This window comes from Equus quagga, chromosome 13 (assembly GCF_021613505.1).
Source record: "Equus quagga isolate Etosha38 chromosome 13, UCLA_HA_Equagga_1.0, whole genome shotgun sequence".
In the NCBI taxonomy this organism is placed as follows: Eukaryota; Metazoa; Chordata; class Mammalia; order Perissodactyla; family Equidae; genus Equus; species Equus quagga.
In genome coordinates, this window is record NC_060279.1 from 18188229 (window position 1) to 18202865 (window position 14637).

The 14637-nt window shown below is 38.7% G+C and overlaps 1 protein-coding gene across 3 annotated transcripts in view; it reads right to left on the bottom strand.

Moving 5' to 3' along the window:
* Positions 1–14637, bottom strand: part of COLGALT2 (collagen beta(1-O)galactosyltransferase 2) — a 104984-nt gene that overhangs the window by 71445 nt on the left and 18902 nt on the right. Inside the window, exon 1 of one of the 3 annotated variants that reach the window (XM_046680534.1) lies at positions 414–535. The exons of the other annotated variants lie outside the window; for them this stretch is intronic. The gene's annotated coding sequence lies outside the window, so the exon portion shown is untranslated. Of the gene's footprint in view, positions 1–413; positions 536–14637 lie in introns of those variants that run through there. 3 annotated transcript variants of the gene reach the window in all.

A 14637-nucleotide genomic window follows, 5' to 3' on the forward strand; every position in this document is an offset into this window, starting at 1 on the left:
CTCCCCTGACCCCTGGGACCCCAGGTGAGCTGGTTGGCTCCATCTCCCCTGCCCTTCCTGACTGGAACTAGTTTGATGGGTAACTTTTCTCCTGGAAGTTTTCTCAGCACCCCGCACAGCCCACCCATACTCTGCCTCACCGTCACCACTCCACCTGGCCCCTGCATGCCACACAGCTCTGGCTCCTGGGTGCTGATGTCACCCGAATTACTTCCCAGGAGACTCCTCAGCCCTGGTATGAATCATAGGACCTCTCCGCCACCAGGCCTATTGTCACGGACTGAATGTTGTGTCCCTCCCAAATTTATATACTGAAATCCTAGCCCTCAATGTGATGGTAATAGGAGATGGGGTCCTTGGGAGTAATTAGGTCATGAGGGCAGAGCCTTCATGAATGAGATTAGTGCCCTTACAAGAAGAGATCTGAGAGTTTGCTCCCGCTTTCTGCTTTCCAGGATACAAGGAGAAGATGGCCATCTCCAAGCCAGGAAGTGGGTCCTCACCAGACACGGGATCTCCTGGAGCCTCGATCTTGGATGTCCCCGCCTCCAGAACTGTGAGAAATCAACGTTTGTGGTTTAAGCCAGCCAGTCTGTGGTAATGTGTCATTGCAGCCCACACTGACTCAGACGTCTATCTCGCAAGTTCTCCAGATGAGTCCAGGAGTGCCTGAATCCCCAGAAGGAGACAGTAGAAGACCATGGTTCAAGCGCAGCTCCCCCTTACAACATGCCTGAGGCACAAACTGCAAGTTACTGGATGGGTGAGAAAGTCGGTGCATAACAGAAAGTCAAAAGGACTGCGTGGCGATTTTAAGCCATTGCTGCTGTCATAGAAACTGGGGAAGAGTTTTGGACAAACAAGAAAGGAAAAGGCCTTCCCCTGCCATTTGAGGACAGTTACTGGAGAAACCATCTCGGTACCACTTTCTTTTCCCATCCCGCAATATTTCTCTCCCCTTCTAAAACAAGGCTAAACAAAATTGGGAACACGCTGTATGCACAGTGTTGTATCCTCTAGGAGACATTGGTTCATATTACTAAATATTCTCTAAAAATATTATTTTATTCCATTCCCATATGTTGAACATTTGTTTCCAATTGTCCATATTTAAAAAAATGATGTCATGAATATTCAGTTCATAAATCTTTAAATGCATCTCTGATTACTTTCTTAGAATAGAGCTTGAAAAATTAGATTATGAGGGCAAAAGACACTAGCACAACTAAGGCTATTTATATACATTATTAAACTAATCTTCCAGAGGGTAAAAATTTACACTCCCAGGAGCAAAGTGTAAGAGGGTCTATGCCTGCTCCCACATCCTCACCACCTTGTATAATATTATTGTTTTAATTTTGCAAATTACTTTTAAATTTACAATACACAAGTGGCACTTCGTCGATTCTAATGACCTATTTTTTCCTGCATTTTATCATCTCTGAATTCACTGGCATCTTACAATAGCTGGCACCTTCCAGCTATTCCATCACTTAAGACCAAGTAGCAGTCACGACTGAGCATCTATGACAAGGAACTTGGTTGTTCGTTCTGATTTTATGATTGGATGACCGCCATTCCTCAACATTTCAGTCAAAAAGCATTTAGGGACCATTTGAGGAAGGAATGTAAGTCATGGTTATTAACACATTCTGGTAAGATCAAGACAGAGGCAGCATTACAATGAGCACACAGGTGTCAGTGGCTTGGAAGAAAATCCTGGAACCAAAGCAGAGCACACTCTTAGCAATGCTGCAACCTCAAGCTCATGGCAGCACAGGGAATGACAGTGTTTGTAAAACAGAGACCTTGATAACTCTGAGAAAAAAGTGATTCTGCAGAGTTGGACTCTGCCTGTGAAGTTTTAGATATATCTCAACCCATTTATTTCTTTTCTGTTTTTCTTTTCATGTGTTCACAAGAGATGAACATTTATGTATAAATAACTCTAAAAGAGCTCTTTTGGTAAGCAGAAAATAAAAATTTAAGTGGTAAGAACAATTTATCTTATAGTTTAACTTGCAGCTTTTCTTTCTTTCTCTGTAATACATAAAATTATGATGTACCTTAGATTTGATGGAATACCATATTTTAAAATAGGAGCATACTCTACAGTAATGGAAAGTGAAGCAATTTCTAAATGATATTTCATACTTGCAACAAATCACATGGCTTTTACTTCAACCTGCTTACAGGTCCTTCCTTCCTTCCATGTTGTCACTCTTTGAAGAGAGTTAGAATAGGAGCACATTTCCTTGGGACTGCAGCTATTGAGACTCAAGACCACCTCTCCATTTGATGTGGCGGCCTGTGAAACTGGTTCACAGTGGCCACAGACTGCCAGGGTCCTCAAACAAATATTTTGGAAAGAGCCCCACTCTGCTATTCTTCTTTAATCTTTCCTTTACCAAAGTTATCTCCTCTTTATCAAAAATCTCTGAGAACTACTAAAATAGAATATACACCTAGATCCATTTTATCCAACAAATATTCAGCACTCACGATTGTCAGGTCCCACGCTGAGCACAGGAGATATACTGGGGAATGCAGAATGCTTCCTGCTAACGAGGAACTTAAAATCTAATGAGAGAAATTACTTACTAATTTCAAAAAGAAACTATTGCTATACAAGGGAGAAATCGGAGACACATTAACCAAGTGATCAAAATTAACATCACCAGAAAGGAGCCAACAGACATCAGCCTCCAGATGGATACTGAAGATGTATGACTTAGGCAATATTCCAGCCAAATGCAGAAACAGAAGAAGCTAATTGTGAGGCAGCATCAGAGAAACAAACTCAGGGCCATCTTATAAATTACTGGCCTATATATTTTTCAAAGGTCAATGGTATGAAAGAAACGCTGAAATTAAATATTTATTCAGATTAAAGGAAACTAAAGAGACAGAATGAGTTAACGCAGTAAATGATCCTGGACTGGACCCTGTTCTTAAAAAAAGAAAGAAACTTCTATACAAGGCATCAGCAGAGCAATTCAGGAAATTGAAACATATATTATACAGTCAGGTAACCGTATCAATGTTAAATTTCCTGAATTTGATAACTGAACTGCAAATACGTAAGAAACTATTCTTGTTCCTAAGAAAAATACAATGAAGTATTTTGAGGTAAAGAGGCATGAGGCATGCAAACTATCTCAAATGGTTCAAAAAATAATAATACGTATGCGTACACATAGAGAGAATGATAAAGCAAATATAACAAACTGTTATGTAGGAGAGGTCTTTGTATTATTCTTGCAAATTTCATGTAACGTTTTAAATTATTTCAAAGTAAAAAGTAGATAATTCACATGATGGGCTTTTGTATATATTTGTAAGGTTGTAGCACAATTAGAGAGAACTCTATTCTTAAACTAAAAAATAATCTGATGAGAAGTATAGACAAGTAAACTTGCAGAACTTGGTGTTAGAAGTTCTAACACATTATTCCCCAGATCTTGAGAAATGGACCCGAATGAAGTCAAGATCAGAGAGGGAGTTGTCAGTACTAAACATGATTAATTAAATGTGAATTAAGAGCAACAAAAATTTCCCTCTGTTTTAGCATTCCTGAAATTGCATTTTATTAAAAGATTGACATTTTCATAATCAACATAATTCCCTCAAATCCTTTTTAGAAATAGGTGAGGTATAAGTAAATTAACGATGTATAATTCTTATGTTGGTCTCCTTCTTAGCCATATGCATTACATTTGGCCAATTATTCCACAAACCTCATAACGATGGATTGTAAATGGCAACTCTTCAAATTATGTTTACTTGTTTTACACTCTGCCCTCCATATAAATCCCCCTTCCTTCCTCTAAACATCAAAACGTCAGGTTTTGTCCTTCTTTCAGATTTTAAATGGAGAGTTATCATCTTGGGGTTTACATTTGTATTGTTGACAGAAGACAACACTACTTTTTTCAAATCTCTAAACATCCAGAACACTGGTAGTGAGACAGCCCAAGAAGTCGACAGAGACAGAGAGAGTTAAAAAACAAAAAAAGATTTTGGCTTAAATTTAAAATTTGCGGTTATTATAGCATTTTAAAAATAAAACTTCTCTCTACTTTCTGGACATAATTTATATTCATTCCAGACTCGCTTATGTTCTATAGTCCATCAGAACAGTGGCTACTGTGAGGACAGAAAGGAAAATGACAGGGCAACGAAAAATCCAAGCCTAGAGTTGCCAAACACCCTGCTTGGGACCAACTCCTGGAGGAAAAAACTTCAACATTCCTTTGGACTCAGGCCAGTCTTCGCTCCAAAAGTACTAGCCACCTGTCACAGCAGCACCAACAGAACTCCTCGCCAGATTTTGGGCAACTGAAACAAATGATCATCAGCTCCCAAGAGATGAATCACAGCCCCGGAACAGGGAGCCAATGGTGCTCTACAGCCAGGGGAAGCAAATACAGCAGACCAGTGGGGAGGAAGGTCTGGTTTCAGTTTTCAGTGGCACCATGCTGTGGCTCAGTGAAGTGCTGCAAGTTGGGAGAAGACCATTGCTTAACATATACCAGCGGTAGCAACCCAAGACGCTCCAAGTGAAGAGCCAAGGGCTGCTGCAGCCTTTTCAAGAAACAATTCAAAACCTCGTCAGAGCCAGAACACCCATATTTCATCTCCCTCCCTGGTGCACGCCCCGACCTCCAGTTGAACACATGAGGCACTGTGAACATTTCTAAGTGAATGTTAGCTATTCAAGTGCTGGCCACGCAATTTGTTTTGGGAGCCTATTTAATGAAAGCTGGAATCTAGACCAGTAAAGCTTTCATTTCGGCAGCCCGTCTCCAACATAGCTCTTTGACTGTTTTACTGGGAAAGAGAAATTATCCAGAAAATGACAGCAGATTGAAGACCATCTGGTTATTCACAATCTCCTGTCTCCAATTCACTCCCGAGTAATTCCAACCTCCAATCACCTTCAAAGCTGTCTGTTGAAACCTTTTTCTTCCTCATCTGCTGCTGTCTGCTATACAGAAACCGAGGCAGCCTCCATCTCCACTACCAATTCATATTTAAAGTGCCAGCCAGTATGTGCAAAATCAATTTATTTGCTGCAATCAGCTGTCATGCCATTTGACATATGGTCAGGGACCATTCTCTCAGTAATTCAAGGCAAAACAATCTTAAAGGTCCCTTTTAGTCTCAATGTAACTATGTAGTTAGAATCATTATGTGATTCCCTCACTTGTCTGTCTTGTCTCACTTTCAGAGTGTGGAAACCCTCCATGTAAAATCCATATGTGAGGCCCAAGTGGGCAGCAGTCTGATCTATTGGTTAACATGTTCCCAGAGTGTCATATGAACCAATAATAAATGTGACCTTACCAGTATGGTTTGGCAGGAAATGCAAATCAGACAAATTCTCTGCACTTACATTGCTCTTATTATAAAATACTTTATTATAATTCAGAATACTCTTATCTCCAAGAGGAATATAAGACGAGAATAAAAAGGGCAGAAAATGAATGATTTCCTTGTCCTTCCTTATGCCTGCTGACAATACATTTCTCAGACCCCTCTGCTCCAAAAAGAAGAAAGAAAAATAGAATAACAAAGGGAAAAAAGAGGGTAGAGATTCCTCAAGATGTCTCCTGAATTGAGCCCATCCCGTGTCCACAGCCCTACAGTATTTCTGCTGCCTCCTTCTTTAGAATGGTGAGTACAAATGATTTTCTAATCCACGATCTTTACAAGAATTTTTGTGCAGATGTCTTTAAAATTGTTTTAACACATTGTAAAATGTTATCCACTAATACAAACATAGAAAAGAAACTACTTAATCAGATTTTGGTAGTCACTAAATCTCAAACTGCGCGTGTGGTATCCTACAACATCTAGAGTTATGGGAGGAGAAAAATGTTTTCCACTAAACCAGATGAAAACACAATGGTGGGTCACATTTCAAAATCCTTTTTCTTGAGAGACAGAGAAAAAAAAGATTGACTCTAATTTCCATAATGAGTGTAGATCATTCTTTGAAACAACGAATCACAGTTTGTTTTTATTGAACTTAGGATCAAGATGAAGAAACTGTATGTCTTCAGGGTGGATGTGGGATTCTAATAAACACGAAATTCATCCTCACTGTGCACTTCAAAATGCACTCCATTCCTATCATTAAATAAACAAAATAAGAAAGAAGATCCCAGAAGTGAATTCCAAGTCTCCCGCTTCTGGAAAAAAGCATAAGATCTCAGTTTAGGTTTGTAACCTGACTTTGTAACCAAACAGGCCCTTGAGGAACTGGGAGGAAACCATTAGTTATCTTTGGGGACCTCAGTTTTATCATAAAATGTAAATAAGTAAATTGGATATTGATGTGAGAGTGTATTAAAATAACTTATTTACCCTTTCCCAAATATTTATTGAGCTCCTTCCTACTAGATGCCTCAATGCCAGAAGCTGGAGCTACAATAAGAAGAAGACAGACCCTTTTCTCAAGAAGCTGAGCCTAGGGGCAGTTACAAACGAGCAAACAGGTAATTAAAAACTGTTACAAGAATGCTATGGAAGACATTTGAGACTATACAAAAGAGGTCTCGCCCAGATTTCAGTCCCTGGGAGAATCTACTGGAAGAAGGTAAAGTCTGTAATAAGCCTTGAAAGCTAGGCAAGTAAGAGTGGAGGGGGCAATCTGCATCTAGCAAAGAACGGTAACATAGGACACGAGGCCAGAAAGAGTTGTGGCCCCCAGGAAAGCAGTTCAACACGATTAGAGCCTAGGGCATAACAGAGGAGTGGGGAAGGATGAGGCTGCAGAACTTAGCAGAAGCCCTATATCTTGAAGGGCTGTGCCTGCCATTTCAACATATATAGATTTTACCTTCGAAGGCCATTAAAGGTTTGGGAGTAGCATGGCCAGATTTTATCTAAGGAAAGGTCATGTAGCTTGCAGTGTGGATAATAGATTGTTGGGGGCTGAAACTGAGGGCAGAGCAATCTATTAGGGGACAAGAGATGATGGTGTCTTAAACTAAGGTAGTTACAGAGAGGATAGAGAGCAGAGAAAAAACTCTAAAGGATTAAGAAGGAAGACAGAATTTAACTACTAACTTGATGTGGGTGGTGGCAGAGAGGTCCATGTTTCTGTTTGGGGCAAATAGGTGCATGGTGGTTGGAAAATGGAAGATGGGGCTGGTTGAGAAACGAAATGAGAAGGTAGTGAGTTCAGTGTGAGAATTACAAATTAGAGGAATCTGTGGACCATCCTCATGAAGACGTCCAGGAGGCTGCTAGATCTAGAGCTCAGGAGAAATAATCAGGGACAGAATTAAGAGCTGGTGGGTCATCAGCATGCATGTGGTAACTGAAGCTACAGGAATGGACAAGACCACGTAGGATGAAGTTGTCCAATGAGAAGGTCAAATCTAGATCCCTGGGGAACACCACTTTTAAGGAATAGACAGTGAGAAAGAAGTAAACCAGAAAAAAAGACAATAAGAGGAAAACTAGGAGAGAAGAGTTATGGATCTGAGTGAAGACTGTCATGAAAAAGGAAAGTGTCGTCCACAAGATTGAACGCAGCAGAAAGATCACTGTAGAGAAGTTGTCAAAGTGTCACTGGATTTAATAACCAGGACTGCTGGTGATCTTGGCAAGGAAACTTTCAATGGAGAGGTGATTGTGAAAACCAGAGGAGGAATGAATGCAGGTGAGAATGCAAAAGTGGCAAATATATCCCATTCTCTCAAAAGGCTTGACTCTAAGTCCTTGAGGGTTGATACTGTTGAATCCCCAGGTCTAACACAGAACAAGTGATAAATAAACATCCACTGAATTAATGCTAAGCTAAGGGGAAGAAGAGGGGCAAAGGCTACTGGGAGGATAGAGTCAAGGAAGAGGATGGGCTCCAGAGCAGAAATTGAGAAGTTTACATTAGACAAGACGAAATCTCTCTTCCACCAAAACAGGATTAAAGGAGGCAAGGAAATTGAAATAATTGTCACCAAATGGCTTCCATTTTCTTGATGAATTCAGACGAGGTGGTCTGCTGGATGGAGGTCAGTGGAGATGACAGAGTAAGTAGACTTAGCAGAGTGGAGAAGACAGCAAGAACTAACTGGGGAAACAGAAGGAGCACTGAGCAGCTGACGGCCCACTTGAGGGTGGAGAGCTCACTTGTGTGGCAAAATTAGCACGAGTGTGTGTGGGGGCGGGGGGGGATGAACAGTACCCCAAAGTAGAGAGTGCAGGAGGACTGATCTGGGATCGGGCTTTTTCTAGATGGTAAAACAAAAGGAAACGGGAGCAAGGGAATCTAAGGTATTTGCAATTGGTCCAAGCTAGAAGGAACTGAAGACCAAGGAGCTCTCTGGCAGCAAGTAGAAGGATCAACGAGGGGTTAAAGAGGACAAAGATCAGATTGTAGAGGATGTGGCAGAATGAGAGCTGAAGGCTGGTTAGAGAGGGAAGCCCTACGTAAATGTAAGGTAAATACACATCTAATCCTCGTACTTTTCTGTGTGGCCATTACCAAGGGGCCATAACTGACCTTTCCAACCTTGTCTCAGTGCCCCTCCAGGCTCTCAGAACAGTGCCTCATTCCTGAACCCACTGTACTTCTTTTGTGATGCTAGGGTTCCAGTGGGGAGAGAGAGGCAGTAGTTCACCCATTTTCTGAGAGCCCAATTCCTGCCATTAGAAAGATTCTCGGTATCTTTGGTGAATGAATAAATAAAAGAATACCGCCATGTGTTTGCATATCTTCTGATTTGGTGAAATTCAGACTGTTTCTCTCACTTTCCCTGCATAGGTACATATGGAACAGTCTTAGTTCTGAGGTCCACAAGGCAGATCCCTGACCCTAGGCCAGGAAGTCACTATATTGAAAGTTAGGAAAGAAGCTGCAGAAGGAACCATGTGGCTAGGGTGAAGAAGTGATGCTTCATGGTAGAGGACAAGCCACGGAGTTCACAAGTCACCTCCTGAGCAGGGCAGAGGATTCGGCAAATTAAATAAAAGGCTATATATGTGAAACTGTGAAGAGATCTTAAGTCCCAGCTATGGATGTCATAGATGTGTGCGAAATTCAAACATATTTGAAATTCTGACTCATTATAATTCCTTGACAGTCATTACTAACGGTAGTGAACATGCTGAAGAACTTGAAACATCAAAGGTGATGTTATGAAAATGGATTCTTACTCCAAGCCTCAAACTGATATGGGTGGCTTTATTTACAGGCACAGGGTGGTTGTGTGAGGCCACATGCAGTTAATAAAATGTGACAAAATAAGCTTTTTATGGACTAAATGACTCTTAATTATGTATTAAATTTATCTCAGAGTCAAAATGACTTAAAAATTTCCACCATGATTATAAATTGTTGGTCACTAAAATTTTTATCATTCACTGAATTACACCCAAGATCCAGGAGGGAATTACCTAGCAAGTCTGGAGTGGGATGTGTTGTGCTAAGAATTGCCATTCAGTGTGGCAAAGCAGCCACTGAGAATGTTTTCAAAGAGTTTTATTGTGGAAAATGAGTGTGGGTGTTAAAATACTATTTTTAACTACAAATTTGGGGATGCTATGTTTTTCAGTAGTGAGATTCCAGTGTTAAATAAGGATAAACTTCATTAATTCAGAAAGCTCTAAGATGAAACTTTAATTGAAAGAACAGCTGGTTTGTGAGACAATTAGAAGTGAAAACAAGTTTTTAAAGGGACTATTTGTACCACTTAAGTGGCAGAGTGATGCAGAAGGGCAGGAGCTGGGTTTGAAATCTAAGGACTTGGGCAGGGTTGAGTCAAGGTTTTATGGTGCTTGACGCTTATATAACTTGGGGGAACCCATTTTAAGAAAAGGAATACAAGATTCCAAGTACAAAAATAGGTATGAAAGCAAATATTTATTCCGAATGAGAAAAAGAACTATATACATAATTATAACAAATTAATACATTTGTTTCATAATTAATTATAATGAAATAATTATAACAAATTGTCAAAAGCTGAGAAATGCCACAAACATCCAAAATCCAGAAAAATATTTGATTAATTAAGCATCTTTTCCAACCATAATGCTATGAAACTAGAAATCAGCTAGAAGGAAAAAGCTTGGAAAATGACAAATATGTGGAGAATAAGCAACATGTTACTGAACAATCAATGGATCACTGAAGAAATTAAAGGAGAAATCAAAAAATATCTGGAGACAAATTAAAATGAAAATACACATACACTCATATAGGACGCAGCAAAAGTGGGCTGAAGAGGGAAATTCATAGCAATACAGGCCCACCTTAACAAACAAAAAAATCTCAAATAAGCAATCTTAAATGACACCCAACAGATCTAGAAAAAGAACAAACAAAGCCCAAAGTCAGCAGAAGGAAGGAAATAAACGAAATTGAAATTTTTAGAAACAGTAGAAAGAATCAATGAAACCAAGAACTGGTTCTTTGAGAAGATAAACAAAACTGACTGACCCTTACCCGGACTCACTAAGGAAAAAAAAGGAGGCTCAAACAAATAAAATTAGAAATGAAAGAGGAGAAATTACAATGGATACCACAGAAATACAAAGGACTATAAGAGAATACTATGAAAAACTATATGCCAACAAATTAGACAATCTAGAAGAAATGAATAAATTCTTTGAGTCATACAACCTCCCAAAACTGAATCAAGAAGAAATAGTGAATCTGAATAGACCAATCACAAGTAAAGAGATTGAAAGAGTAATGAAAAACCTTGCAAAAATAAAAGTCCAGGACCAGATGGCTTCTCTGGAGAATTCTACCAAACATTCAAAGAAGATTTAATACCTATCCTTCTCAAACTATTCCAAAAAATTGAAGAAGATGGAACACTTCCTAACACATTCCACGAGGCCAACATCACCCTGATCCCAAAGCCAGACAAGGACAACACAAAGAAGGAAAATTACAGGGCAGTGTTACTGATGAACATAGATGCAAAAATCCTCAACAAAATATTGGCAAACCGAACACAGCAACACATTATAAAGATCATACACCATGATCAAGTGGAATTTATATCAGGGATGCAGGGATGGTTCAACATCTGCAAATCAGTCAATGTGATACACCACATTGACAAAATGAGGACTAAAAACCACATGGTCATCTCAATAGATACAGAGAAAGCATTTGACAAGATCCAACATGCATTTATGATAAAAACTCTCAATAAAATGCGTATAGAAAGAAAGTCCCTCAACATAATAAATGCCGTATATGACAAACCCACAGCCAACATCATAGTCAACAGAGAAACTGAAAGCCATCCCTCTGAGAACAGGAACAAGACAAGGATGTCCACTCTCGTCACTCTTATTCAAATAGTACTGGAGGTTTTGGCCAGAGAAATTAGGCAACGAAAAGAAACAAAAGGTATCCAAATAGGTAATGAAGAAGTGAAACTCTCACTGTTTGTGGACAACATGACTTTATAAATAGAAAATCCTAAAGAATTCATTGGAAAACTATTAGAAATAATCAATAACTACAGCAAAGTTGCAGGGTACAAAATCAACTTACAAAAATCAGCTGCATTTCTATACTCTAATAAACGAACTAACAGAAATAGAACTCATGAATACAATCCCATTTACAATCACAACAAAAAAGAATAAAATATCTAGGAATAAATTTAACCAAGGAGGTGAAAGATCTATACAATGAAAACTGCAAGACGTTGTTGAAAGAAATTGATGACAACATAAATGGAAAGCTATTCTATGCACATGGATTGGAAGATTAAGCATAGTTAAAATGTCCATACTACCTAGAGCAATCTACAGATTCAACACAATTCAAATCAGAATCCCAACAACATTCTTCATGGAAATAGAACAAAGAATCCTAAAATTCATATGGGGCAACAAAAGATCCCAAATAGCTAAAACAATCATGAGAAAAAAAAGAACAAAGCTGCAGACATCACAATTCCTGACTTCAAAATATACTACAAAGCTATAGTAATCAAAACAGCATGATACTGGTACAAAAACAGACTCACAGATCAGTGGAACAGAATTGAAAGCCCAGAAATAAACCCACACATCTACAGGCAGGTCATCTTCGACAAAGGAGCTAAGAACATACAATGCAGAAAGGAAAGTCTCTTCAATAAATGGTGTTGGGAAAACTGGACAGCCACATGCAAAAGAGTGAAAGTAGACCACTATCTTACACCATACACAAAAATCAGCTCAAAATGGATTTTACAGGCTTGAAGGTAAGACGTGAAACCATAAGACGCCTAGAAGAAAATATAGGCAGTACACTCTTTGACATCGGTCTTAGAAGCATCTTTTCAAATACTATGTCTACTCAGGCAAGGGAAACAAAAGAAAAAATAAACAAGTGGGACTTCATCAGACTAAAGAGCTTCTGCAAAGCAAAGGAAGCCAGGATCAAAACGAAAAGACAACCCACCAACTGGGAGAAAATATTTGCAAATCATATATCCGACAAGGGGTTAATTTCCAAAATATATAAAGAACTCATGGAACTCAACAAAAAACAAACAAACAACCGATCAAAAAATAGGCAGAGGATATGAACAGACATTTTTCCAAAGAAGACATACAGATAGATAGTCAACAGGCACATGAAAAGATGTTCAACATCACTAGTCATGAGGGAAACGCAAATCAAAACTATAACGAGATATCACCTTACACCTGTTAGAATGGCTATAATCACCAAGACAAAAAATAACAAATGCTGGAGAGGATGTGGAGAAAAGGGAACCCTCATACACTGCTGGTGGGAATGCAAACTGGTGCAGCCACTATGGAAAACAGTATGGAGATTTCTCAAAATATTAAAAATAGAAATGCCCCAGGACCCAGCTATCTCACTACTAGGTATTTATCTGAAGAACTTGAAAGCAACAGTCAAAGAGATATATGCACCCCTACGTTCACTGCAGTATTATTCACAATAGCCAAGAAGTGGAAGCAACCCAAGTGCCCATCAACTGATGAATGGATAAAGAAGATGTGGTATACATATACAACGGAACACTATCCAGTCATAAAAAACAACAAAATCGTCTTATTCGCAACATCATGGATGGGCCTTGAGGGTATTATGTTAAGTGAAATAAGCCAGACAGAGAAAGACAAACACCATATGATTTCACTCATATGTGGAAGATAAACACACACACGGACAAAGAGAACAGTTTAGTGGCTACCAGAGGAGAAGGGGGTTGAGGGGTGGCCATAAGGGGTAAAGGGGCACATATATATGGTGACTGAAAAATAATAATGTACAACTGAAATTTCACACATGTAAACTGTTATGACCTCAATAAAATAAAAATAATAATAATTCTCTAAGGATAGCAATAGCATTACCCTAAATTACCAGATGTATTTGAAAACATTGAAACTACTTTTAAAAATTATATTTGAGAGATTTAACTCATCAAAATTGAACACCCTTTCTTCCCATCTCACAATGTTTGAATTGGGGGATAGTGATTTGTTCCACTATAGTATTATAGTAGAAAAAAGGATGTTTCTCTTCTTGTATTAATCATTCTAAATGATGTGTTATATTTCCTTTCCTAGGAAGCATATAAAGAATGGCATTCCCAGAAATCAAGGTTTCAAAACATTTTCAGAAGCAAAGTAAACAAAATGGGAAACAAATCTCAACAATAATTTCATTCATAGGAAACTTTTCATTGCTAATAAAATCCAGGAACAGTGTAAACCTTTTCCAGGCTATATACGTTCCTCACTGTACCTTAAAAATCTGGACTTTAAAGGAAATATACATAGAATTACCACACAAACTAAGGGAAAAGGCATAAGATGTTTTAGAGCCAGATTTGACACAGAGGCCCCTACAGAAATGAATGTGTGATCTTTCAAAGTCATAATTTAATATGCTGGAAGATGCTCCACACAGCAGGGATCAGAATAAAGTGAGAAAGAAGAAATATTTTCTGCCAGTAGCAAGTAGTAAGAATGCCAAATGTAGGGGGATACAAAAATAGAGACCATTGTGGCACCATACATCTGCTTAAAGCAAGCTCGATTCTCTTATTTTATTAGAGATTAGATTTTGAAACATCTTGAATTTGAACACCTGAATTTGAAAACTAAGGTCCCTTCGCACAGTCCCTATAAATGTGCCTCTCTCTTCTGAAATAAATGAATCATTGCTTTCTACTCTGATTTTTGGCTTTTCAATATCAACTCACTTCTTGGTCGCCCTTATGGCAGGCAGAGGAATGTCATTGACCTAAAGAATCTAAATCTTAAAGAGTGAAAAGCAGTACTTGTGAGGGCTCAGGTATGAGACAGAAAAATCCTGGCAGTTATTTTATTTTTCATGAAGAAACCAGAGCTGAGCTTTGCCAAGTAGACAGCTATGAGATCACTGGTCTGAAATAATTACTCATTGAGACTTTTCCCCAGGACAGAACGAATGGGTTTATGCAGGAAAAGTAACTCGAATATTGATTTACTGGGATTTTCTTTTTAAATCAGTAATCGGTACCCTTTCCCTGTACTTGAGACCGGCAAAGTTCTGTTACATTCATTGACAAAGTAGGAGATTAAAAAGAAAATAAATATTCAGCCAAGGCAGAGTATTTTTAATTCACATTCTTTATGTTTGCTGGTCTCACT